Source organism: Lissotriton vulgaris, chromosome 2_1 (genome assembly GCF_964263255.1).
Source record: "Lissotriton vulgaris chromosome 2_1, aLisVul1.2, whole genome shotgun sequence".
In the NCBI taxonomy this organism is placed as follows: domain Eukaryota; kingdom Metazoa; phylum Chordata; class Amphibia; order Caudata; family Salamandridae; genus Lissotriton; species Lissotriton vulgaris.
In genome coordinates this window covers 1,236,956,195-1,236,981,409 of record NC_141687.1, presented here as the reverse complement: position 1 = coordinate 1,236,981,409, position 25,215 = coordinate 1,236,956,195, and the positions used below count along the sequence as shown (strand labels likewise).

The 25,215-nt window shown below is 45.6% G+C and overlaps 1 protein-coding gene across 1 annotated transcript in view; it reads right to left on the bottom strand.

Moving 5' to 3' along the window:
• The window catches only part of LOC147732424 (uncharacterized), a 2,559,122-nt gene that overhangs the window by 973,202 nt on the left and 1,560,705 nt on the right, over positions 1-25,215 (bottom strand). The window lies entirely within an intron of this gene.

Here is a 25,215-nt window from a genome sequence, read left to right as displayed (position 1 = left end):
TTGAGGTGATCATTGCGGGCGCTTGGCTTGGCGGGTGCGGTGCAGGTTCGGAGGCAGGTAAATGTGCAGGCTTGGCAGGTGAATGGTCCGTGGGTGCTTTTCGGGGTGGCTCGGTAGCTGGCGGGGTTCCGGCCGGCGTTGAGTGCGTGGAGGGTGGAGGCGTCGTAAGTCCGTCGGTTGCGCTGGCGTCGTCCGGGGCCAGAGATCCTGGCACTGGGCGCGGTCCAGGCGCGGACAGGCGCAGACGGGCTTGCCTTTGGCGCACCAGCGCGCGCCCGCTGCGCGCATCCGCTGCACGGCCGCTTCGCGGTCTCCATAAGAGGGAAACCGGGAGGGAGGAGCAGCTGGGTGGTGGGAGCGGGGCGGCGAATGGGCTTGGAGGGGGCGGGGCCGCAGGGAGGCAGCGGTGGGAAAGTGCAGGAGGGCGGGAGAAGTGGCAGGGGGAGAGAGCGAGCGCTGGATCAGCGCTGAGGCAGGCAGTGGGCAGCAGCAGGCAACAGCAGCGTGGTGGTGACCTAGCCTGAGGGCTGGGTCAGAGGTCGCTCCCTGCGTCGCTGCGCGGTCCCCTTAAGAGGGAAACCGGGAGGGAGGAGCAGCTGGGTGGCGGGAGTGGGGCGGCGAATGGGCATGGAGGGGGCGGGCCGCAGGGAGACAGCGGCAGGAAAGCGCGGGAGGGTGGGAGCAGCGGCAGGGGGAGAGAGCGAGTGCTGGATCAGCGCTGAGGCAGGCAGTGGGCAGCAACAGGCAGCAGCGGCGTGGGGGCGACCTAGCCTGAGGGCAGGGTCAGAGGTCATGTATACAGCAAAAGGGGAGCCATCAGCCATGCCATCTCCTGAAGAGTATAGGTGTAATGCACCAATAACTATGGCATTACAGGAGCAAAGAACCTGACTCCCTGATCTTAGGGAAACAAATTGTTTCCTACCCGGTCTCCCCATAAAATGTCCATGCCAAGTAGAGGAACAAAGTGAAGGGCCAGCATCAGCTCTTGTGAATTTAGGAACCTGTAGTCCTAAGATGTAGATCAATGAGAAGATAAAAATGTTATTTCTCCTGGGGCTGGTTGGTGGTGAAGAGCCACCTCACAATGGACAGCCTAAGCACTGAAGCTGACATCCTAGACATGGTTTTCAACCAACTCTTTGCCTTAAGCCCTCCTGTTTTACTAAACGTCATCTTTGCTGGCCTTAGGACTTTGAGCATATTACCACTGCTAATCAGTGCAAAGGTACTTGTGGTCTCTTCTTTAAACATGGTGAGTTTGGCTTACACCCAATTGGCACATTTAATTTATTTGTAAGTCCCTAATAACGTGGTACTACATGTACGCAGGGCATGTAAACTAAATCCTACTAGTGGGTCTGCAGCACTTATCGTGAAGCCCACTAAAGTACCCTTTAAACATGTCTCAGGCCTGACATATCAGTTTGTGTGTACAGTTTTAAACTGCCATTTCAACCTGGCAAAATAAACCTTTAGCCAGGCTAAACATTATTTTTTAATACATATAACTCATACCAGCGGTAGGCCCTGCAGAGTGCAGGATGCAGTGTATTTAAAATGTTGTACATGTACTTTTAATTTTTACATGTCCTGGTAGTCAAAAATTCTTTAAATTGTTTTTCATTACTGCAACGCCTACCTCTCCCATAGGATAACATTAGGTTAACTGTTAATGTGTAATTATTTAAAACTTTCCACTGGGAGCAGGTAAGAATATTGAGTTTGGTGTCTGAAGAATTGTAATTTAAAACCATCTTTAATGGTAAAGTCAGATTTTAGATCACAATTCTGAAAATGACACTTTTTCGAAATTCATTGGGTTTTATAACAGCATGGTTACCCAGGATGTAAAGCGAATTCTGTTGTGCTTTGGGATAAAGGCCTGGATGAGTATTTCTTTGTCATTTGAAGCTCAGAATTATGTAGCGTCTGTTTCAAAATTGATTGAAAAATACTGAATAAACATGATTACCTGGATGAACACTTGATTTTAGTTTCTTGACCTTTTTGAAACTCGAGTCGAATGGCAGTGCAACACGAAGCTAGTGCGTGATGACACATCACATAGTTTTGACATATTTATGTGCTATTGGGACATAGCACGCTTCTAGCTTGCACGCAAAAATGTATCTTTGCACATTTTTATAAACTGTAGCCGTCGAGTACAATTGGAAGGCATTCCATCACTTCCTCTTCTTACTTTTAGAAATTAGGCATTTTCTTGTCTGAACCTTTTGGTGCCTGCAACCTATCCTGGGTCACAGGACGAGGTGTAGTTGGCAGTTTGTCCTTACATATTACTACTAGACAGTGAGACAAAGCGGAAGTAGGTAATGGCAGGATGGGCCACCTCTGACTTGATAGGGAGCAGAGCTGTCCCCTACCACACTTGCACATCACAAAGACTCTGTCTCTGCACACTCATAAACGGTTTAACAACATTATTTTGTGCTTCCAGACAAGCTGGGGCCAAGGCAGGTAGGCAGGAAATTTCATACACCTCTGATGGGTGTAACCCCTCTCTTACTTCAAAGTTAGCACCAGGTATAAATAGTGGACCCTCAGCCAACTCTTTAGTACACCTCTGGACTATTGGAAGAATCAGAAGGACTGCTGTGCTGCTCTGCTGCAAGAAGGACTGCTACTCTGCTGCCCTGCTGCTGGAGTGAGAAATACTGGACCTGCATCTTGAACCCACCACCAGAGTGACTCCAAGGGCTAGTTGTGTGGCCTCCTGATCAGATCCTCAGGGACAGAAAAGGTTCCAACTCTCTTGAACCCAGCAACTGGACTCTGCCTGCTGTGAGTCTTAACCTCCCAAGTGGTGCCCCTCCAGTCCTGGCCACTTAGAAGTGGGTATAGAGGAGCCTTGCTGGACGAACTGCGCTCATCACCAAATCCAGCATGAAGTGAAGCAAAGCCCTACCAAGCCACGCCACACAGCTACAACTTTCATAGTAATCAATGTCGAGCAGCCTAAGCCTAGCAAAGACTCACCACACAGATTCATCAGAACTGAAACTGTGAAATGTAATCCGATGCACGACCTCACATCGTGTACCTCGCAGCCTCTCCGAACCGTAGTCCGTTGACACAAAGCCTCACAAAGCAACACCGGGTTTAAGGTACTTTGCTCAGCATGCCTAACTTGGCCCCTGTAGCTGGCCCACACTCCATCTTGGTCAGTCTGAACTTGTGACTTTCTTCTGGTCCGGCGAGACCAGATAACCACAGTTGGCATTTGCGCTTTTTAGCACTATTTTTGTCGAAATGTTTAAAATTGCATACCTCCGTTTATACTGATTGAATATTTGTCATTTTGGTCTCAAATAAATTATTACGGTTTACTCTTTTTGTCTGAATTGGTGTGGGATTTTTCTTGTGCTGTGTTTTCACTTTCTTACTGTTTGAAAGGCTGCATACATATGTTAAACATTGCCTCTAAGTTAAGTCTGATTGTGCTTGTGTCAAGCTGCCAGAGGGCTGAGCACAAGTTAATTAGGGGTTTGCTTGTGTTTCACCCTGACAAGGATTGTGGTTGCTTCTTGAGTAGGATTTCACTGCCTCCCCACAACAAGTAGCTCAATTCCCTACACTAAGTATAAGCTAGTCAGCTCCAAACAGACATATCTGATTTTAACACACCTCATTAAGAGAAAGTTAGAGTCCTCGCATCGAGCGGCCATTCTGCAGAACTTTGGTCACAGTGTTGTTCTTATTCTCTATAAAGGTTAAAGACAATTCCAGAACTTCTGCTCATTGCTCAACAATGCCTTCAGAGACATGAATTCCTCAGAAGGAACTGCTTAAAGGCAATCAGAGGTGCTGAATTCATCTAAGCTTTGGAACCCCAACAAAAGGGAGTCTGCTTTATCATCAGCCTTGTAAAGGTCCTAACTGAGGTCTGAGCAGTCTGATGGAATACTCAAAAGACGATCACCCCATATTTCCTGAAAATAGAGGGAGAATTGGCAAGATGGACAGTGTTAGTATCAAAGGCAAAGCTGGGCACATGTAGGAGGACGCGATTCCACGAGCTCCTGTATAGCCAGCTGCTGTTTTAAACATAAAGAGTGGCTCATCAGCCCAATCCTGGCCCAGGAACATGATCTGACGGTCCCAGCTAGCCTACCTGTACAGGGACAACTGCTTCTGAGCAAGTTTGGAGCATTGCACTGCAGAGTCATGATGGCAGGTGCTCCGCATAGGCAGCAGATTGCAGAAGGGGACCAGAGATCTGGAGACAGCAGCCTCCCCCTTCATCTGAATCGAGAACTGATGTTGAGGCAATGTAAATAAGGGCCACAAAACAGTGTAGTTTACTGGGTCAGCTGTACGGCATTGAATTGGATACCCCGAGTGTGGAGTGAGCCAGCGGAGAGGATTTCAATGGCAATGTGAGCAGAGCTGTAGTAGTATGTAAGTACATAGATCACGCGGCAGGCCGCGCAATGTATATTCATGCATTGTATTCTAGCACTTTCCGAGCGCATTATTTATTTGTTAAGTTGTGATGGTTCAAACAATGAGGCTCACGCATGGAGGGTTCGTTCTGTGGGATTCTAGCGATGACTGGTAGTCCCCGTTGGGCTTCCTATGGGACGGACGCTTCATGTGTAGGGTGGAGTATTACCTCAATAAACTTCAACTACTTCATCTCTGGATTTCCTTGGATTTATTCACTTAACATTTAACGACGATCGGGAAACTCCACCCACACCCACGCAGAAGATTTAAAATTATTTTCTATAACCTCCGATTTTCGAGTGGGACCTACCTTTCCATAAATCCGGTTGATCTCAATCTTACAGCGAGAATATTCCGGTAGGATTTGTCTTTTCGTCTCAAGAGACTCATTCTCTTTGATGAGGTACGTAGAACACTGTTTCTGAAGCGTAATTAGATAATTATCAGAAGCCCGGTTACTGGCTTTCTCATTTGATACTTTGTGAGTCACTTCGTAATTGGCCAGTGAAGTTATACACTTTCAGCTTGTCACCTCCTCCGATAAATTAAAGGAACCAATCGCCTTTTACTTTTCGCCCACGCTGATTGGTTCAGCGTCATTCCTACTGTGATTGGTTTTGCAGCGTTATATTTTATCGGAGTGACACTTCATTCAGTCTGTGTTGACGATGCGATTGTTCCGATGTCTCACCCGCATCTCATTATAATTAACAGTGTATTTTGTCAACACCAGCGCATTACTACAGCGATGCGCACGCTTAACTAACAGTTGAAATCAGCGTATTGCTACAGCGATATGCAGGCTCGATATTTCAAAGATAAATGCTCTTAGTTATAATTTAAACCAGCCTATTGTTTCAGCGATAGGCACGCGTGCCTTGCTATTAATATCATTTAACCAGCGTATTGTTACAGCGATACGCACGCTTGACTTACAATTGATATCATTTAAACCAGCATATTGTTTCAGAGATACGCACGCTTGGCTGGTATCCTAGCAACGCTTGTCTGCATCTCGCTTTTCCGCAGCGACACGCACGCTTGTCTAATTATTTGAAGCTCAGTCTGTCCTCTGCGTGTCACTATTCATCAGCGATACGCACGCTTGGGTTTCTATTTATTCCATTATTTTATTAATTTATCGATCTCACCAATGGGGTTTGCATTTAACAGTAGCTCATTCGCTTAGTTCCATGTTGTAAATCTCAGATTGTATTACAGTTGTAATTGTAAGTTTACAGGGTTCACTCGTCAATTTCAAGGATTTTGTGTGATTTTATTTTATATGATGTCTAATAACCAGTTGCAGCAAATTACACAACCACCCCCTTTCCTAAGCAAACCTGGGAGCCCTGAGATCATATGGTCAGAATGGTTTGACCTTTTTGAAAACGACCTTGTTGCTATTGTCGCTGTTGCATATTCACCTGAATGGAAATGTACTATTCTTTTTGGATGCATTGGTCAAGCTGTGCAAAGAATCTTTCATAGCGTTGTACTATTCCTCCTCCTGCTTCTCATGCTGGTGATCGTCAATGGAACGTTTACCTTGAAGCTGTTGCTTGTTTAAAGAAACAGTTTGCAGAAGAGCTGAACATTATGTTAGAGCGTCATAATTTTTATGCAAGAAAACAAAAAGAGGAGGAAAAGTTGAGGAGTATATTTCTCTTCTTAAGAGTGTTGTCAATCATATGTGACTTTGGCCCATTATCCGATAATTATATCAGAGATCAGTTTGTTTTCAACTGTGCATCCCGCAAAATCAAGGAGAGGATTTTAGGGTGCACAAATCCTTCTTTGAACAAAGTTATTGATCTTGCATTAAGCATTGAAAGCTCCACACTCTCAAATAAAGTGATGATGGACACAGCAAAGTGCGGAGTTAACGTGGTTAATACAAGTGAGTGTGATCAAGACTGCGCCCTATGCACAGTAAATACAAAGAACAGAAGTGTTAAGTTTCCTCATAAGAAACAGTCTATGTTTTGTTATAGATGCGGATCTAAAAGCCACATAGGAAATTCTCCAAATTGTCCTGCTCTCAACAAACGTTGTGTAATTTGTAAAAAAGTGGGACATTTTCAGGGGGTACGCAGAAACGCTAGAAAGACTCCTAATGTGAACTATATTGACTCTGATGTTGATTACTGTAGCAACTCTCTCAACAACATTGTAGTGACTTTAGATTGTATTGGTGAAGTCGACTCTATAAAAGGTCCGTTATGTTCTGCAATAATTGATAATGTTCCTTTACAGGTAATGGCAGATTCCGGATCCCCAGTCACCATATTGAGGGATTCAACTTTTTTTGATTTATTGGAAAGAAAAGTTGACCTTTTGCAGTCTGATATAAACCCTAAAGCATTTGGGGAAAAATACATTAATATGATTGGGTATTTTCCTGGTTTAGTTCAATGTCTTGGAAGGGAAAATATGTTAAAATGTATGATGCAGAGAAGGGAAAGAATATAGTAGGATGGAAAGATCTCGCACGCATGGGCCTGTACTTAGTTCCTGGGGACGAAAATCCAATCAAAGTTGGGGAGCTACCAGTATCTAGTATTGAGTGTAACATACCGGAGTCAGATTCTGTTAATTTAAAACAGATTATGTCTGAGTTTAAGCCAGTGTTTAGCGACACAGTGGGCAGTGTAAAGGGTTTTGAACACAGATCAGATTAATTCCAGGAGTTCAACCTGTTGCTCACAGATTACGGTCTGTTCCTTTGAGTGTGAGGAGTGAATTAAAAGAATCTTTAGAAAATGTAAGTGAACAGGGCATCATAGAACCTGTTAATTCTTCACAGTGGGTATCCCCCATCGTAGTCGCATGCAAAAAGTCTGGTGAAATCAGACTTTGCGTGGACTTACGCGCTTTAAATAAAAATATCATCATAGACTGCCACCCCTACCCAAAATCCATGAGTTACTCGCAAATTTCGATAGTGCTAAATGGTTTTCGCTGATGATTTAAAATCAGCGTACCATCCAGTTGCAATTATCAAAAGAGTCCCAAAAGAAAATCAGCGTACCATCAAGTTGCATTATCAAAAGAGTCCCAAAAGTTAACTACTTTCATCACTTCCTTTAGGGCATACAAGTTCTAACGTCTTCCGTTTTGCCTGTCGTCGGCCGGAAGTGTTTTCCAGAAGCTCATGGATTTGCTTTTTCATGAAGTAAGGGGGGTTCAGGCATATCTGGACAACATTCTAATTTTTGCAAAGTCATTGGATGAACACAATATAATTTTAAGACGTGATCTTTCGATTTTGATGTCAAAGAACATGACCGTTCGTAGTGACAAATGTAAATTCGCAGTTAACGAGCTTGAATATTTGGGTCACACTGTTTCTCATCTAGGGATTAAACCGAAATGTTCAGTCATTAGAGCCATTGAGGATGCCAAACATCCCACGGACAAGGATTCCTTACGGTCCTTCCTTGGTTTGGCAGAATATTATGCTAGATTTGTTCCATCTTACTCTCAATTAGTCGATCCTTTATGCACGTTATTAAGGAAAGGTAACAGTTTTCCTTGGTCTCCTGAGCTCGACAAGGTTTTCAGTGAGGTCAAGAAAATTATTGTGTCCGCACGAGCCCTTCATGTCTTTAGAGAGGAAGGTATTTCAGTCATAACAGTTGACGCCAGCATGTCAGGCCTCGGAGCCATTCTTACTCAAAGAGTGGGGGCAGTGAGCAAACGGTTGCATTCGCTTCTAGGTCCCTCAAACCTTTTGAGCAAAAGTATAGTACTATCGAAAGGGAGGCATTAGCGTGTGCCTGGGCGGTGCAAAAGTTCAGAATGTATATATGGGGGCGAAAATTCGAACTTGTTACTGACCATAAACCATTAATTTATATTTTTAACAAAGTAAATTCAGCTTGTATGTCTGCAAAATTCATGAGACTCGTGTTCAAATTACAAGAATTTTATTTCGAGGTGAAGCACATTCAAGGGGGAAAGAATTTTCGGGCAGACTGCCTTTCAAGGCTATCAATGGTGAAGGATGATGATGAGGATGTTTCAGCTGAGGATATTGAATGCGTTACTGTGGTAGATGCTGTGTGTGAGATGAGTTCAGTTTTGTCTGAAAAATATTGGAAGTCTGCTTACGAGGATGATGTTACTCTACAGAAGGTCATCGATTATTCCACACATAGTTGGCCTGAACCTAGGTGCTTAGAAGGAGATTTGCGCAGATTTACGCTGATATCTGAGGACCTTTCCGTTGAGAATGGAATTGTTCGGAGGGGTGACAAATGTATTCCTTCATTCAATTTACGTTCTTCAGTTATTAATGAAGCTCATTGGGGTCATTTGGGGGTTAGCAAGACCGTCATGAGGATAAAAGAGCATTACTGATGGCCAGCGCTAGACGATCAATTTAAGAAATTGATTGATACTTGTCCTGAATGCCTTTTTTGTCAGACAAACACTGGCAAACTTTAAAAGTTCCCCTGCACCCGACTGAATTTCCTAATGCTGCATGGAAGTAGATTGGTCTTGATTTTTCTGGGCCATATTCAGTTTTGAATCAAGAAAAAAATATATCATTTTATTGGTGGATTACTTTTCAAAATGGATGTATTATGAATTTGTAAAGTCTCCTGACTCTGATTCTACAATTTCCTTCTTAAGGAAAATCTTTAATTTGGAAGGTGCTCCTAAAGTGATAGTCACAGACAACGGAACATATTTTATATCCGAGAAAATGTGCAAATTTCTATGTGAGTTTGACATTAAGCAATTTAAAGTCGCTTTGTACTCACCTTCATTGAATGGTCTGGTGGAGAGGGGGAACAAAGTGATCAAAGAAGGGGTTAAAACTGCATTAGCGTGTAACTTTAATGTTGAAGACTTCTTTAAATAAAAAGTGTGGCATTATAACACCTCACCTCATTGTACCACGGGGGTGCCACCATTTACTTTGTTGAGAGGCAGGGAAGCTCATTCTCTGTTGTTCCCTACTTGGCTTCAGCATATGTCTGGTGATTCAAAGATTGATTTGGACGCCATTCGTAAAAAAGTGGGTGTCAAACAAAGTCAAATGAAAATGAATTTCGATAAAAAAAATGAATTTCCCCATAGAAGATATTTTGGTCGGGGACTGGGTTTTAATTAGGAGACCTGATAGAGTTAAAAAAGGTGAATCGAAGTTCTTTGAACCAGTACAGGTCCTTAAAGTTAGTAAAGGTGCTGCGTTTGTTGATAAGAAAGGTTGGTGGAACAAACGTCAGCTGGTAAAGGTTTCTCATCACCAAGTAGAAATAATGCAAAACAGACGTTGTGACTCTAAAGAGGAGTTAGATTGGAGCTATTGGTTAGAGGTGTCAAATAAAGGTGCTGGTACTGCTCCATCTGTTACACTTCCTAGTTGCTCAAATGTTCCAGTTGCTCAAATGTTCTAAATAATGTTACACGTTCTTCTCTGGGCAGGACTATTAGGTTCCCCAAAAAGTTTGATGGATTTGTTAAATTTTAGGATACAAATTTTGTTTCTATTTCATTTAGCAATTTATATTTGATCTATTTTTGTATTCCTTTGTTTTGCTGTTGTAAGGGGGAAGGTGGTGTAGTAGTATGTAAGTACATAGATCGAGCAGCGGGCCACGCAATGTATATTCATGCATTGTATTCTCGCGCTTTCCGCGCGCATTGTTTATTTGTTAAGTTGTGATGGTTCAAACAATGTGGCTCACGCATGGAGGGTCCGTTCTGTGGGATTCTAGCGATGACTGGTAATCATCGTTGGGCTTCCTATGGGACGGACGCTTAATGTGTTGGGTGGAGTATTACCTCAATAAACTTCAACTACTTCATCTCTGGATTTCCTTGGATTTATTCACTTAACAAGAGCACAGATGGTTGGAAGAGCAGCTAAATTAAATCTAATAACTTCACTCCTCCACTGCAGACATCCTATTGCAGGTAAGCTGAGTGGATTGCTCTTACTGTGACGGATTGCATGAACTATAAATTCCACATTGCCTAAGAGGATAGAGCGGGCCCCTTTTCTGAGAGGCCCACTTACTGGCTACAGCGCACAGAATAGAAGTGCTCCAAGGGGAGGAGCAGACATGTTGGTCGGATTGTGAAGTGGGAGGCAATGAACTGAAAATAGGGACAAAAGTGACTTAAGCACAACCTGAGGCAATGGAGATTGCCTGGCAGATACTGCAGAGTGGAGAGTTGCCAGTCCCTGCCACCTTACTCTCCCCCCTCTGGGGGCTGACCACAGTTAGGAGGTTTGACAACAAAAAGAGTAGACCAAGTCAGGAGGGGGTGTGTGTCTGAACAAGCGAGTGTGAACCAGTTGGATAAAATTATAGGTGAAGCAAAAGACTGTTGAGTTACAGAGGTTTGAATAAATCCCATCAGACCACCCATTTGGCGGAGTTTCATCATTTAGGAATTAATAAGTATTCAAACACTCTCCCGGCCCTTTAGTGCCAGGGTAACATAGAAACTCTATGTACATAGCTCCTCAATGTAATAAAGTGCAGTGCTCAAAAAATAAAAGTGAATAAAATGGACTACTAAGACTCAAGACATTTTTCAAAATATAAAGGTCTGGGTGTCAAGGGTTTAAAAACACGCCGGGTGATTGGATACTACCCTGTGGCGCTAAGCAAGATGGTCGACATGTTTCAGCCTATGGGGGAATTATCCCGGCTTTCTTCAGGACCTTACGTATAACCTTGCTACTGCAACTAACAAAAATTGGTGATATGAGGAACAGTAAAAATTGTGCTTATGAGAAGTCACATATCTACCAGGAACTTTTGTACTCCAATGTTGGCTGGATGAAGGGAGACAAGACTTCTTCCTATCGTGAGACAAAAGATAACACAGTCAAACAGGACAAGGTCACCTACAACCATCCGCCTGCATACACATACACCGCTCAGATCAACACACATGCGAGAACACTATATATTCCGCATTACTAAGATAAAAAAGCATACTAGCTACATCACACAGAGGCATTTCCTCATCGTGATACTCACCCAGCTTTGTGTGGGTGGTGACCCCACCTCACCCGGCAACCGCTCGGGAGAATGAGGCCCCGCTCTATAGTGTAGAAAAAGGGCATAGTAAGTGAACGTCATCTTCCATGCCTAGCCAAATTGCTCTACACAAAACCCAACAAACGTGTGATGGAAACCCAAATATCAGACCACCAGGCTATCTACACGGAGGTTATCAAATGGGAGAGAATAGGGACTCAGGATACCAAATTGGTTTGGAGATGTTTCAAAAAACGCCCGATAGGCACTCCGAAATACCTCTAGATTGTCACTTGTCAAAACATAGTGGGGGCATATCATTGGATGACACCAGGATTAAGATGTGGATGTGATCATAGTTTAAGAACCACACTTTAAAACAATATATAACCAAAATAGAGCCCTAATAGACTAGAAAAGCCCCTCTTTTTAAGTGCATATCAGGTAACCCACACTAGAGTGTGAGGGCAGTTAATGCTGGTCACAATGATGGTAAACTGCCAAGTTTGACACAGCAAACGCAATCTACTTCTTACCTGTCCGTCGGTACCCCTTGTGTGAAACGAGCGGAAGTGGAGGTGTTTCTCCTTCCGCCCGCCTTCTCTTTATAGGGGAATAGTAATTGGTTAATTACTCACATGAGGGCTGATTACGCGCTAAAACCGGCAAGCTCTTGCCGTCCAGGATTAGTCCTGGGGAGAGTGTTTTGAGAGAGCGCCGCTGCGCTGAGTCAGGAGACGCGTTTAGCTGCGCATGCGCTCCGCGGTAAAACGCTATACACTAGCGTCCGCGCACTGGACAAGGGGCCGCAATCCCAGAAAACCATGCATAATTGAAAAGCCCCTGTTACTTAAAAAAGGGGGGGAGCGCTGTCCTGAAAGCGACAAGAAATGAGCGTTATTTGAAGAAAACAAACAAGGCAATTTGAGTGCGTTAATAACAAGCGAGACTTAAAAAGAGGGGCTTTTCTAGTCTATTAGGGCTCTATTTTGGTTATATATTGTTTTAAAGTGTGGTTCTTAAACTATGATCACATCCACATCTTAATCCTGGTGTCATCCAATGATATGCCCCCACTATGTTTTGACAAGTGACAATCTAGAGGTATTTAGGAGTGCCTACTGTGCGTTTTTTGAAACATCTCCAAACCAATTTGGTATCCTGAGTCCCTATTCTCTCCCATTTGATAACCTCCGTGTAGATAGCCTGGTGGTCTGATATTTGGGTTTCCATCACACGTTTGTTGGGTTTTGTGTAGAGCAATTTGGCTAGGCATGGAAGATGACGTTCACTTACTATGCCCTTTTTCTACACTATAGAGCGGGGCCTCATTCTCCCGACCGGTTGCCGGGTGAGGTGGGGTCACCACCCACACAAAGCTGGGTGAGTATCACGATGAGGAAATGCCTTTGTGTGATGTAGCTAGTATGCTTTTTTATCTTAGTAATGCGGAATATATAGTGTTCTCGCATGTGTGTTGATCTGAGCGGTGTATGTGTATGCAGGCGGATGGTTGTAGGTGACCTTGTCCTGTTTGACTGTGTTATCTTTTGTCTCACGATAGGAAGAAGTCTTGTCTCCCTTCATCCAGCGAACATTGGAGTACAAAAGTTCCTGGTAGATATGTGACTTCTCATAAGCACAATTTTTACTGTTCCTCATATCACCAATTTTTGTTAGTTGCAGTAGCAAGGTTATACGTAAGGTCCTGAAGAAAGCCGGGATAATTCCCCCATAGGCTGAAACATGTCGACCATCTTGCTTAGCGCCACAGGGTAGTATCCAATCACCCGGCGTGTTTTTAAACCCTTGACACCCAGACCTTTATATTTTGAAAAATTTCTTGAGTCTTAGTAGTCAATTTTATTCACTTTTATTTTTTGAGCACTGCACTTTATTACATTGAGGAGCGATGTACATAGAGATTCTATGTTACCCTGGCACTAAAGGGCCGGGAGAGTGTTTGAATACTTATTAATTCCTAAATGATGAAACTCCGCCAAATGGGTGGTCTGATGGGATTTATTCAAACCTCTGTAACTCAACAGTCTTTTGCTTCACCTATAATTTTATCCAACTGGTTCACACTCGCTTGTTCAGACACACACCCCCTCCTGACTTGGTCCACTCTTTTTGTTGTCATGTATTCTAATTGTGGGGAGCGAGTAGTCAGGTCGTAAAACAATCCCCTCGACCCTCCACACTTTTGTTTTTTGAGCACAGTTAGGAGGTGACACCACAGACATCCCGGGCTCTTTTGGAGTGAGCACCTATGACAGTTGTCTAAGAAGTGGGGCAGAGCGCCAGAACGTATACATAAAAGTATTGGATACCACCAAACCCCAGGACGAGAGGAAGAAGAGGAAGTGGCTGCCCCACTCCCTGCCCCCCTCGGCCGGCCTGAAAGCCAACTATGATTGAGAGGCTGAGGTGAAACATCAGGAACTGGTTGCTATAATTGTGTGTCATCCGCCTGTGCTAATCTCAAACACAAATAAGTGCCAAGAATCGCAGTAGGGTGGTCATGGATACCACCGCAAGCCACTATCTTCATCTAAACCCCTTTTCACTGAGCTTGCAGAAGCTTGGGACTTGTTGGAAGCATACAAGACTGAACCAGGGGAGCACAGTGAAGCGCACAATCAGCACCAAAATGGAAGCAAACACCACAAACTTACCGTAGTGTATCCACGAAACCTACTAGAGCCCAGGAAATAAAGAGAGCTGGGCGGCAACACTGGCTGAGGCTGGCCTTGGGTGAACAAGGCAGATCACAGAGGGTGCTTTTACAACCTCAGAGGCCGCTGGGGAAGACTCTGAACTTGATTATGTGGAGCATGAGGAAGGGACTCTTCTTTTATCACCCCAAGAACTGAAGACAGTTTGTAGATCAGGCCGGCTGATGAAGATCCATGATGACAAGATTACAGTATAAGTATGTGGACTCCGCCCCCCACCTCCAGTTATTTCTCTGTTACCATCCTCCCTACTGGAGCAATGAAATGCACCACAACTAAGCCAAGCAGACTCCTGATGCAGTGCACATCATCCTGATACCCCTTGTTCGGGGTTTTAAAGAATGGTTGGGCGGGCCACCCCCCTGGCGATTTTGACTGCCGATGGAGTGTGAGGGCCCCTTTGGAAAAGGGCATGCACGGAGCTGCTGTGTGGTGAAGCAGTGTTGCCGGACTCCCCTCCCTTTCTTGGCGTCCGTAGGGTTGCCGTGATGCTTGAAGGGGGTGAGGCGCTCCTGCCCGGGATACTGGTCGGTGTTAAATTGCACCGACAGGGCCTTGCGGGCGTGAGACCTCCACTGCTGAGGCGAGTCCCACCCCGCTTCCGGAGCAATACGCAGATGCATCCGAGCATTACCCTGATGGTGTGACAGACCCCTGTGTTGCGGGGTGTTGCTCAGACCGAGAGCTACCTCCAGTGGGCTTGGCCGTCAGTGCGCTTGTCATTGCAGAGATGCGCGGTGGCTCTGAATTCCACCTTGGCTGCTCCTGGGGGTACTGTGTGGTGCTGGCAAGGCAGCAGCGGTGGAAGATTAATGGTAGGTTGGTCCCAATGGGAACTACGAGCACGCTGTCTAATGCATGGCTGAAGGAATCGAACTCTGCCGATGACACAAATGATGGCTGACACCCCCTTGGAGTGCTCCAGAGCGTGAGACCAGATAAACGGGCCACTGAGGGCCCAGTGCCAGAACTGTTGTCTCCTGTGGGAAGGCCTTGCTATGCACCAGAAGAGGAATGTGGCCCACCTCCTGCACACACCTCACAATACCCCAGATCACCAGTAAATACCCTAGCAGCCATTGCCATTGGACAGTGGTACTGATTGGCTGTATGTAGGTCGGTGGAATTGACGTGCTGCGGACAACAGATGGATGTGCAGCATGGGCGTAGGAAGTGTGGGGGACACGGGGGATATATCCCCCCCAGATTTTGGAGTGGGGAGGACACGGGGGACAAAAGAATTTCCCCTTTTCCTTTCAGTCATTTGCAGGGCCATTAGCGTGCAAAAGAGCTACCTAATGGCCCTGTACTTGACCTGTGACCTCACCTGCCTGCAGTCAAAGATTCCTCGCCCTCTGCCCTTTGTTATGCTGCAAGAAGGCTCGGCGTCCTGGGAAGGGCAGAAAAGGAAAAAAAAACTCTGTCTTTTTTCCTTCATACCCTGGGAGAAGGCAAGGACAGTGTCAACTTCTCCTGTCCTGCCTCTGGTAGCTGCCCTTCCCCCTCTCTCTCTTTATTCCTTCATCTCTTTCTGTCTCTGTCTCTCTCCTCCTTAAGTTCTGATTTCAAGAGCTCTTATGTACTCTCTCTTGCCACTCCTTTTCTTTGTTTCCCAGTGAAATGGATCCAAAATAGGCGGAGCACTTTGGCTGGAAATGTCCTCATTTACTGACCGTTTTATTATTCCAAAGAAAAACCTCGAGATGGAGAGAAAAAATAATGAAATACCGAAATAAAGTAATACAGAGTGGTCAGCAGACAGGCCGGATTGTTATTTACAGCCACACACATTAGCGCCACTTAACAGAGTTTACCAGTGAAAGCGCTACTTTCTTTCTTTCTTCTTTCTTTGAACAGCATTGTTTTCCCAGGGTGGGGAACCATTCCTAAAGGGACTGAAATACCTGGTTGATGGATGGAGTGGAAATGTTTAATATGATAATTTTCAACTGTTTTAATTATTTTAGCTTATAAAATGTGTACTGAGGCTCTGTGTCCGGGAATGTGGTCTTTTTTAAACCAAACTGCTTACATTTTTTAAAGGATATAAGCAATGGACATTGAAACAGGTCCCTTCCTGGTCCTGTAGCCATGTTCCGAATTTTTCAGGCAAAATCACTTACTGATTTCTGAATAATGAGTTTTAAACTGTTAAGGTAACCATGTTGCTCCTGAATACATTTCACATGATTTGCTTATTCGTGCATTTCTTATGAGTGTTTGCTTTTTCCAGGGTGTTATTCATTTTTTTCAGGCGGCATTTTACTGTTGTCTAGTGCATAATTTGAATTTAGTTGCTGTACAATTGAGTTGTAGCTGAAGGCAGTGCACGTTTCTCTCAGTGGGGCGGTATGGTGTTCAATGTGGGAGAGGATGTGGCACTCTGGCCATAGCTGCTGAATTTGGAACTGGAGCACCATTTTCAACCTTCATGAACAGTCCAACAGACCACACTCCTGGCAGAGCTCATTCCGATGCTACACCTTAGAAGGCCCGATAGACCTTGGAAGCCCTGGTGTCTTAGCACCCGCAGTTGGACCCTACCGGTGGCAAGTGTGAGTTAACCTTGAAGGCCTGTCCACCACAATCCATGCTGCAGTTCACCTCCAGTCTTGCGAGCAGGCATACGAAGAAGCACACCCTAGATTAACAGTGACACTGAGGTCACAGGATCCTTGAGGCCAGTCCACCGCACCCATTGGTATCTCCATTGGCCTTTTTCAGCAGTAGTGGTGCAACTTACCAGGGGGTTGGAATGTAGGATTTGCATACACACCAAACATAGGGGGTGATTATAATGGAGGTGGGACAGCCACGTCACCCCGTCAGTGGTGGTCCCACCGCCATCGGTGACTGCATCACCACCAACCATATTACAATGGTGGGTGGTTCCCTGGCGGTCGGAAAGACCAACCGCCACGCACCCGACTGGCTCCTTGAGCCCGCCAGTGTGGCGAAGAGGCTTGTGGTTCCTACAATGCTGGTGGTGCCTACCGGGCACCACAGTAGGGATTACGATACCCCTTACCCACCAGCCTATCCATGGCGGTTCACCCGACATGGAAATGTTGGCGGAAAGGGACATTGGAGGCCTGTAGGAGGCCCCTCTCCCCCAGCCCCCAGACATGGGACCTGGGGGACATCTAAGAAGCCCCCCTACATATCACTGCACCATGTGGCAGGCACCGCATTGTGCCTGCCACGTAGTGCAGTGATATACGTAACATGTCAGTTTTTACATTGCAGCAGATGATGCAGCCAGCAGCACCTGCTGCAATGTAAAAGATAGGCACTGCGCACACCATAGTGACGGTCGCATTGTAATCCCTATCGTGGGGCCCCCACATTGGAGGCCAGCAGTCCCATTCCCCGATTCGATAGCGGACGGACTGAAGTCCACATGCCATCGTAATCAGCCCCTAAGTTTGCAAACTTCATGGTCTCTGCTTCATGCACAAACACTTGCAGCCTGCTTTCAGGCCGCTGGAGTTATGCAGCAATGGAGGCCCAAATTATGTTGCAGTGTTGACTAAATGATTCAAAAATAAAAAGGCTGCAGCGTAATACAGTGCACTTTACGATACTTTATTATTTTGACATATTTATACATACTGACAGCCTCTGCAAAGCTTTTGCCTCATTAGTACCTGTGTAACATACAAATGCAGCAGTGGGAAAGGTGACCAGTCAACCTTTGCAAAGGGCCTACACTTCACAGCAACATAAATCATATTTCTTTTAGTAATTTTTGATCCGTTTGACCTACAAAATTGTTTTGGGTCAAATCGTTAGATTATGCAGCAGATTATATATTGTGTGGCAAATGTGATACAGCCATAGTTAAGTGGAAAACATTTTTCCACTTAACTTAATTTTGCCCCAGCATTGTAGTTGATCAATTTATAAGTTCCCCAAACCCAAAAGTCGAGTTTGGGCACAATTTGCATTTTAAAAGCAGTCCTACAACACAGGGCTACTTTTAAACTGACCTCAGGCTTCAGCTGTGCACACATGCAAACGCAGAAAGGGCTGCTGGCCTATAAACTGCCATGCCCTATTATATTCTAGGGACTTAAAGGTAGTTCTAACCCCCCTGCCCTATTATGTACAAGGGCCTTATAGGAGAGGTCATACCAATCATAGGGGTAGCCTAACCCATAGTGCACCCTAGTGTATGTAGGTGTTTTCACAGTATCTTTAAGTGTCTCTTTCAGAATAGCACTGGCCCTGTGCCTGTTCAGGCAGAGGCCAGGGTCAGTCAGCCAGGTACCACCAGTACCAGTCAGCAAAACATTGGGGAGTGCCCAGGGCACAGGATGGCTTTGCAACACTAAAGAAGCATAAACTCAGAATTTAAAACATAACATCATGGTTGGGGGGTTCTCTTTAATAATCAGAATTGATTTACATCCTAATGAACCCATTTTCCAACATTAGGATAAGGAAAGACTCGGGGAAAAATCATAATGTTCTAATCTATACCTTGAAGTTTTCATGCAGCTCTTTGATGACGTTTAATAGCTCACTGTTCAATGTTAGGATTTTAACTTATAAACTGCAAATACCAAAAGAATCTCTCAGACAAAAGCAGTAACTCACTGACCTATTTACATGATATGCATTTTGTGATCTGCGTGGTACACATTCTTTGCGGCAGGCATGTTACCCCACTGTGGCTACCTTACCAAGAGTCAAAACTAACACTAGACAAACCTCCGATCTCTCTCAATAAAGAACATTAATCACCAAAGTTATCTTCACATTTGTATTGTTGCCTGAAAATTGCTGGAGTCCAGGAATGCAGGTACTTTTCAAACCATAAGGCACTTGCAAACATGACGCCCCCAACCTAAGTCAGCGAAATTTGTTTGCTTGGTGCATGAAGATGCAAGATTCATATACATTTTTTAAACATTTGGTCTGATTACTATATGAATGTAAATAACAATAAAGCATACATGCAAACTGTGACAACATGCCTGCTTTTCTTAATATTTCACTTCGATAATATGCAATTGTATTTGTTTAATGGGCGGTGATTTGTATAGGGTCACTGGAAAGTCCACAAGGTGTCGCTGTCCCCCCCAGAATTTTAGTGTCTCCTACGCCCCTGATGTGCAGGCATTACTCTCATGAAGGCTGGCTGGCGATGAACCAGAACTAAATGACTAGCACCATTCCGTTGATGATTGTGAGCGAATTGGGCCAGGTCTGGAGGCTTGCTAGAGCTGACGCCACATTCTGCTGAGACACCCGAGGGTTGGTGGCCCACCCCTCTGTGCATCATACCTGGCACCCGTGAGTAGGAGAGCACCTGGGGGTGACTGACCCCCAGTGGGCGAGCAGTTGTTGCCTGGCTATGAACCCAGTGCGGACAGGGAGGGCCATCCTGGAGTCAGCGATGGGGAAGGACAGGGCGACTAAAGGTAAACAGACAATACAATAACGCAGTACACACAACTGCAGGGCCTGCCACAGCACACCATGCATCAGACAGACACTCAGGTGCTGGAGATGGAGGGGAGCCATCTAGGGTGGCTCTGATGGAGGCAATACAGAGGTCCTGGAAGGCAAGGTAGACTCTGTGGCCACAGAGGTGGGATTACTATGAGCAGACCTCCGCAAATTGTTGGGAAGGGCGACAGTCAATGACCGATTGGTGGCCTGGACCAAGATGTAGCCACTATTAAGAACCAAATTATGAGACCTACTGCCACTGCAAGGACTTTGGAGGGCAGAGGATGCGGACGGCCAGTCCTGACACAACAACATTCAGCTGGTGGTATTTGCAGAGTGCGTGGAAGGGAATTCCACAGAATCCTTTCCTGGAGAACTGGATCCACAATACCCTCCAGCCAGAGGATTTCACCCACATGTTTGCGGGGAAGCACACAAACAGAGCGTTGGTAATGCGCCCTCAGTCGGGGGCCCTCCCAGAGCCCTGATTGCGTGGATCTTTAACTACCTCAATCGGGATTGCATGCTTAAGGTTGCCTGGGAGGCGGGATTGTTGAAGTTTGAGAATCATAATGTCGCAGCCTTCACGGATTATACCCGGAAAGTACAGTCCCAAAGAAAATAATTTGTGGAAGTTAAAAGGAAACTAAGGCCATGCGACTTTCCCATATGCTACTATTTCCTGCGAAACTCCAGGTGATCGCCCAGGGTAAGAATCACTTCTTTGATCGCCTCGGAGGATATCTGGGCCTGGCTTGAACAATGGGACAAGGTGCTGCATGGAGAACTAGGATCCCTGAGGTCTGGTTGGGGAACGAGGGGGACGCCGGAGTGTCGCTCCATAGAGTGTTTCCCAGGGACATTCATTGCTGGACTTCAAACTTGACTTCTGGATTGTGGTGCAAGAGGATGGAAAACCTTCAAGTGTGTTGCTGGATGATGCCAGCACACCTGGCGCTCAGAGCAGAGGAGAGCAGAGGAGAGTGTGCCCCTAACTCCGTCAGGGGATGCTGACGCACAAACTTGTTGATGTGGCCATTTGTCATTTTTGGGGACTATTTGGCTGTGCCTTTTGCATATATTTACATTGGGGGATGTGAGGAACATGTACCACTGGAGATTGTGCTGTTTGGAAAACTGAATGCCCCCTTCTTTTCCATTTTTTATTGTTGGAAGTAATATGTATTTGATAATTACCATTGTTGCATTCTGGCTCCCACGGGGGTGACCCATTAGGGCACTGGCAGGGCAGCCGTGGTGAGACCTGGCGTGGAACCTTGTTACCTCGCCCTTATCGAGGTGGGGAAAGCGCTGGCTTTACTCGCGTTTGCACTTTAAGAATTGTAGCTTGAGTTACTCTGTAAGTGTTGGATACCACTCAAAGAGATTGAGTGCCGATCAGCTAGATCACAATGGGGTAGTGGGGAGAGATACCTGTGCCAGCTGTCCCACAAGATGGTGGGCGCTCACGCTTGTTATATTTATTGTAGTTGTAAGATTGTCCAGGGTAGGGTAGGGAGGGGGGACCTATTGTTGTTTTGGCAATAGTTCAGGCCATATTCTGCTATGGTTTGATGATGCATGTGAAGTGGGGAGTGCTGGGAGGGGACAGTCTAAATGCCCACACTGTACGGTGTTCTAAAATCATTATGTGGAATGTTAGAGGGCTCGGTAGCTATGTAAAATGCATAGGGCAACTCCTGCTTGTGATGCACTGATGTAATTATTGCATGCCTCCAGGAAACGCACCTCAGAGAAAATTAATCTATTACAGAAAGGATGGAGGGGACCTGATCTTGTCTACCTACTCATCCTATGCACTTGGAGTGGCTGTATGGGTGGCTCTTGGGGTCCCCTTTTCACCTGCTTCACTCAGAAGCTGACAGGCAGGGTCGGTTTGTCTTGGTGAAGGGGTTATTAGACAGGGTGGTTATAACCAGTCTGCACACGTACACTCCCAACACAAATGATAGGGAGTTCATCCCCAAGGTGGAATCCCTGCTGACGGATAACAAGGTGGAGCGGCTGCAATGGATGAGGGATTTGAACCGTGTTTTGGACCCCGTCATGGAAAAACAAACCTCCCTCCTCCCGGAGTGAGTCTAAGCCTGGCATGGTTGAAACTCTGACTGATGCCATGTGTAACTTGGACTATTTGGATGTGTGGAGAGAGCTTTATCTGGCATGATGGGAATATTCATGTTACTCAGCCACACAAGATACATACAGCCGCTTGGACCGTGACTTGGGTACTGTTAACATACAGGCAGACGTTCAAAGTGTTGTCTACTTGGGTAAGTTTCTATCTGGTCGTTCCCCCCAGCTGATAGAATGCAGCGGAATCAGGTTTCAAACTGAAAGGAGGCATTGGCGGATCCAAACAGACTCTTTACTAGATGCACCGTTCAGGCAGGCTCTTGGGGAAAATGTTACAGAATACCTGGAGGGTAACTGGGCTACAACAACAAACAGGGGCACTGGGTGTGAAACTTTAAAAGCTGTTATATGAGGGGAATGCTTGAGTAAGGTGTGTGGTTTACGCCAGCAATTGCAGGCAGACCTTGAAGACCTCTAGAAGAAACTAGCGGAGGCCTAACAGGTGGATGTTCGGAGACCAGAAGCGGGCGCTTATCTGGTTGTTTTTAAGAGGAGGCTCGGGATACACGGGACAGGCTGGATATATTCATGTGTCGGGATTACATACAGCGGTTACAACGGGAGGGGGAAAAGCCTGGTAGGTCACTGGCCTGGCTACTTAAAAGGAAGACAGATTGATCTCCCATATTGATACTCCAACACCTAGATGAGACCATGGCTAATACACAGCAACTCATTAATGAATCATTGGGGGACCATCTACGGAACCTTTATGGAGGGGGGTAGCAGTGGATGATGTTGCAGTGGCTGACTACTTGCCGGGCATGGAACTCCCTGAATTACCCCACCTGCTATGTGAGGAATTAGAGGCTGATATCTCCCTAGAGAAAGTGAGGAACGTAATTGTTGATATGAAAAGAGGGATAACACCCCGGGGGCGGCTTTCCGGTAGAATTCTACCAAGCATACGAAGGGCTGTTGGTGGGTCTTCCGACAGGTAGTGATCTGTAGGGTGCCCAAACCAGGCGGGGATGCCACAGACCTGTCTTCATATAGGCCCTCACCTTGTTGAATGTGGACACGAAAGTACTATTTAAAGCATTGGCAAACAGACTAACTTGTGGGATGGGAGTGTTGGTTCAAGAGAACCAATGAGGTTTTATGCCAGGGTGCAGTACTGCCCTTAACTTGTGCAGACATGACCAGGTCCTGCATGTGTTCCAAAGTGATGGCAAGGACATGGGACTGGTGTCTGTGAGTGCACAGTGGGGGTCTGACATTGGATGAAAGGGGTGTGCAGGGAGGTACATGGCAGGGGTGTTCACTTTTGCCGCTTCTCTTTGCCCTGGCGATGGAGCAGCTGGTGGCTAAGCTCTGGATTGTGTTGAGTGCCGCAGTTATAGGTGAGGGGGATGTAACACACCTCATATCAATTCAATTCAATTCAATTTGAATTTATTCGGTTAAAAAATGAATAACCATAAAAGTACATAAAAACAATTCATAATACTACATCATCATTATTAATAAAGGAAACAAATAAAACCACAAGGTTATTGGCAATGCAAATATCATTATACGCAAATGGCATTTTGTTCTGCATACAGTGCCCTGCAGAGACAGTGCCATGGCTACTGACACATCTGGAGACATTTGGGGTGGGCAGGTCCTCATATTAATAGAAGGCAACCCTTGCTGTTTTCTCTGGGGCTTTGAAGGGGTTGCCTAAGACAGAACTGGGCTTGCTCTGGCTATGCTGGGAGACAACTGCCTTCCGGTATTTTGGTGTAAATGTGGGCCATAGCATGGCGGACCAGCAGCCGCATTGTATTGAACCACTAGTGAGTGAGCTCACCATTTCTGTCCTATTTTAGAACACTCTGCTGCTTTGTATGATGGGAAGAGTCATGGTGGTGAAAATGGTGTCGCTCCCTAGATGTTTGTATGTCATACAGAACGTTTTTATACACTGCTGTGCAGATTGTTTAAAACAATAGACAGCCTGGTGATCTCACTTGCGTGGGCTAGGAAGAGGAGTCGAGTTACACTCCCCCACCTGAAACTAGACATGTTGAAGGGTGGAATGTGCTTTCCAGATTTGGAGCTTTATTATTATGCATCCAAGTTGCAACACACAGCCTAGTGGGCCTCGGGAAACAACTGAGAGAAGAGAGTGCTCAGTGGCACTTACAGTATGTACTCCCTGCTGTAATTGTTCATGCAAGGTTCTTGAGCGCCGCCTGTTGTCCCATACCTGGTCAGACAGGTGGCGGGGATCTGGGAGTGAGTGGTCACGAGAGTCTTCAAAAGACCACCTATGGTTAGAGAGCTGGGCATGAGGACTTTGCTCCCATTTAGACGAATGAACAATGACATGTCCGTAGTGAGATGGAGGGAGGGGCGCTGCAAAACATTGGGAGACCTAAACCCAGGTGACATATTCCTTACATTCGTGGAGGCACGAGAGACTTTTGCAATTGAGGGGGACAGTTCTTTTATTACGCTAAGATGGCACACACGGCACAGAAGATCTGGACAGACTTTCCGAGCACCCATTGTGTGACCCATCGTGTGACGGACACACTTTTGACAATAAGTTGACTTTCCTCCATCACGCCAACGCTGTTGTATCATCTGCCTTTTACACCCTAAAAAAAATTAAAAAACTACTTCCTTACCTACCACAGTCAGCGGGCAAAACACTTATCAGCACCTTAGTGTTTTCAAGAACCGACTATTGCAATTCCCTTCTCCTGAATGCTCAGGAAAAGGTTCTCAATAAACTCCAGACAGTGCAAAACGCTGCGGCCAGAACTCTACTATCCATCCCTAAATTTATCTCAACCTCCCCTTATATTAAAGAACTTCACTGGCTCCCAATTAGGAGCCGAATCAAATTTAGCCTATAAAACTCTGAACAACGGAGGACCACAGTTTCTAAAAGAAGCCCTCCGCCCAGTGGAACAACGCAGGACCCTACGATCTTCCTCAGCCTACTTGTTGAACGTCTCTCGGACAAGAAAGGCCAGCTGGGGAGATAGATGTTTCACTACCGCAACGGCCAAATTGTGGAACACACTACCACTCCACATCAAAACTGCCCCCACGCTTCTCAAATTCAGAAAGAGCCTCAAAACTTGGTTGTTCTCCTCTTCCTAACTCCCCCGTCATACCACTAGTGAGTTCTGTAACAATAGCGCCGAGACACCCGTACGGGTATTTGCGCGCTTTAAAAATTGCAAAAAATAAATAAAATAAAATAAATAAATAAATTGCATTTACTGCTAATGGGAGGCTCGGTTACACAGGGCCCCAATAGGATTGGGTGGTAAAATAAGAATTCCTAAGGGCCTGTGGGACTGCAAACTGTGCCACCTACATCTGGGATTACAGATTCGGTAAATATACCGAGTCGGTATTTTACAGATTCTGTAAATTTACCGATT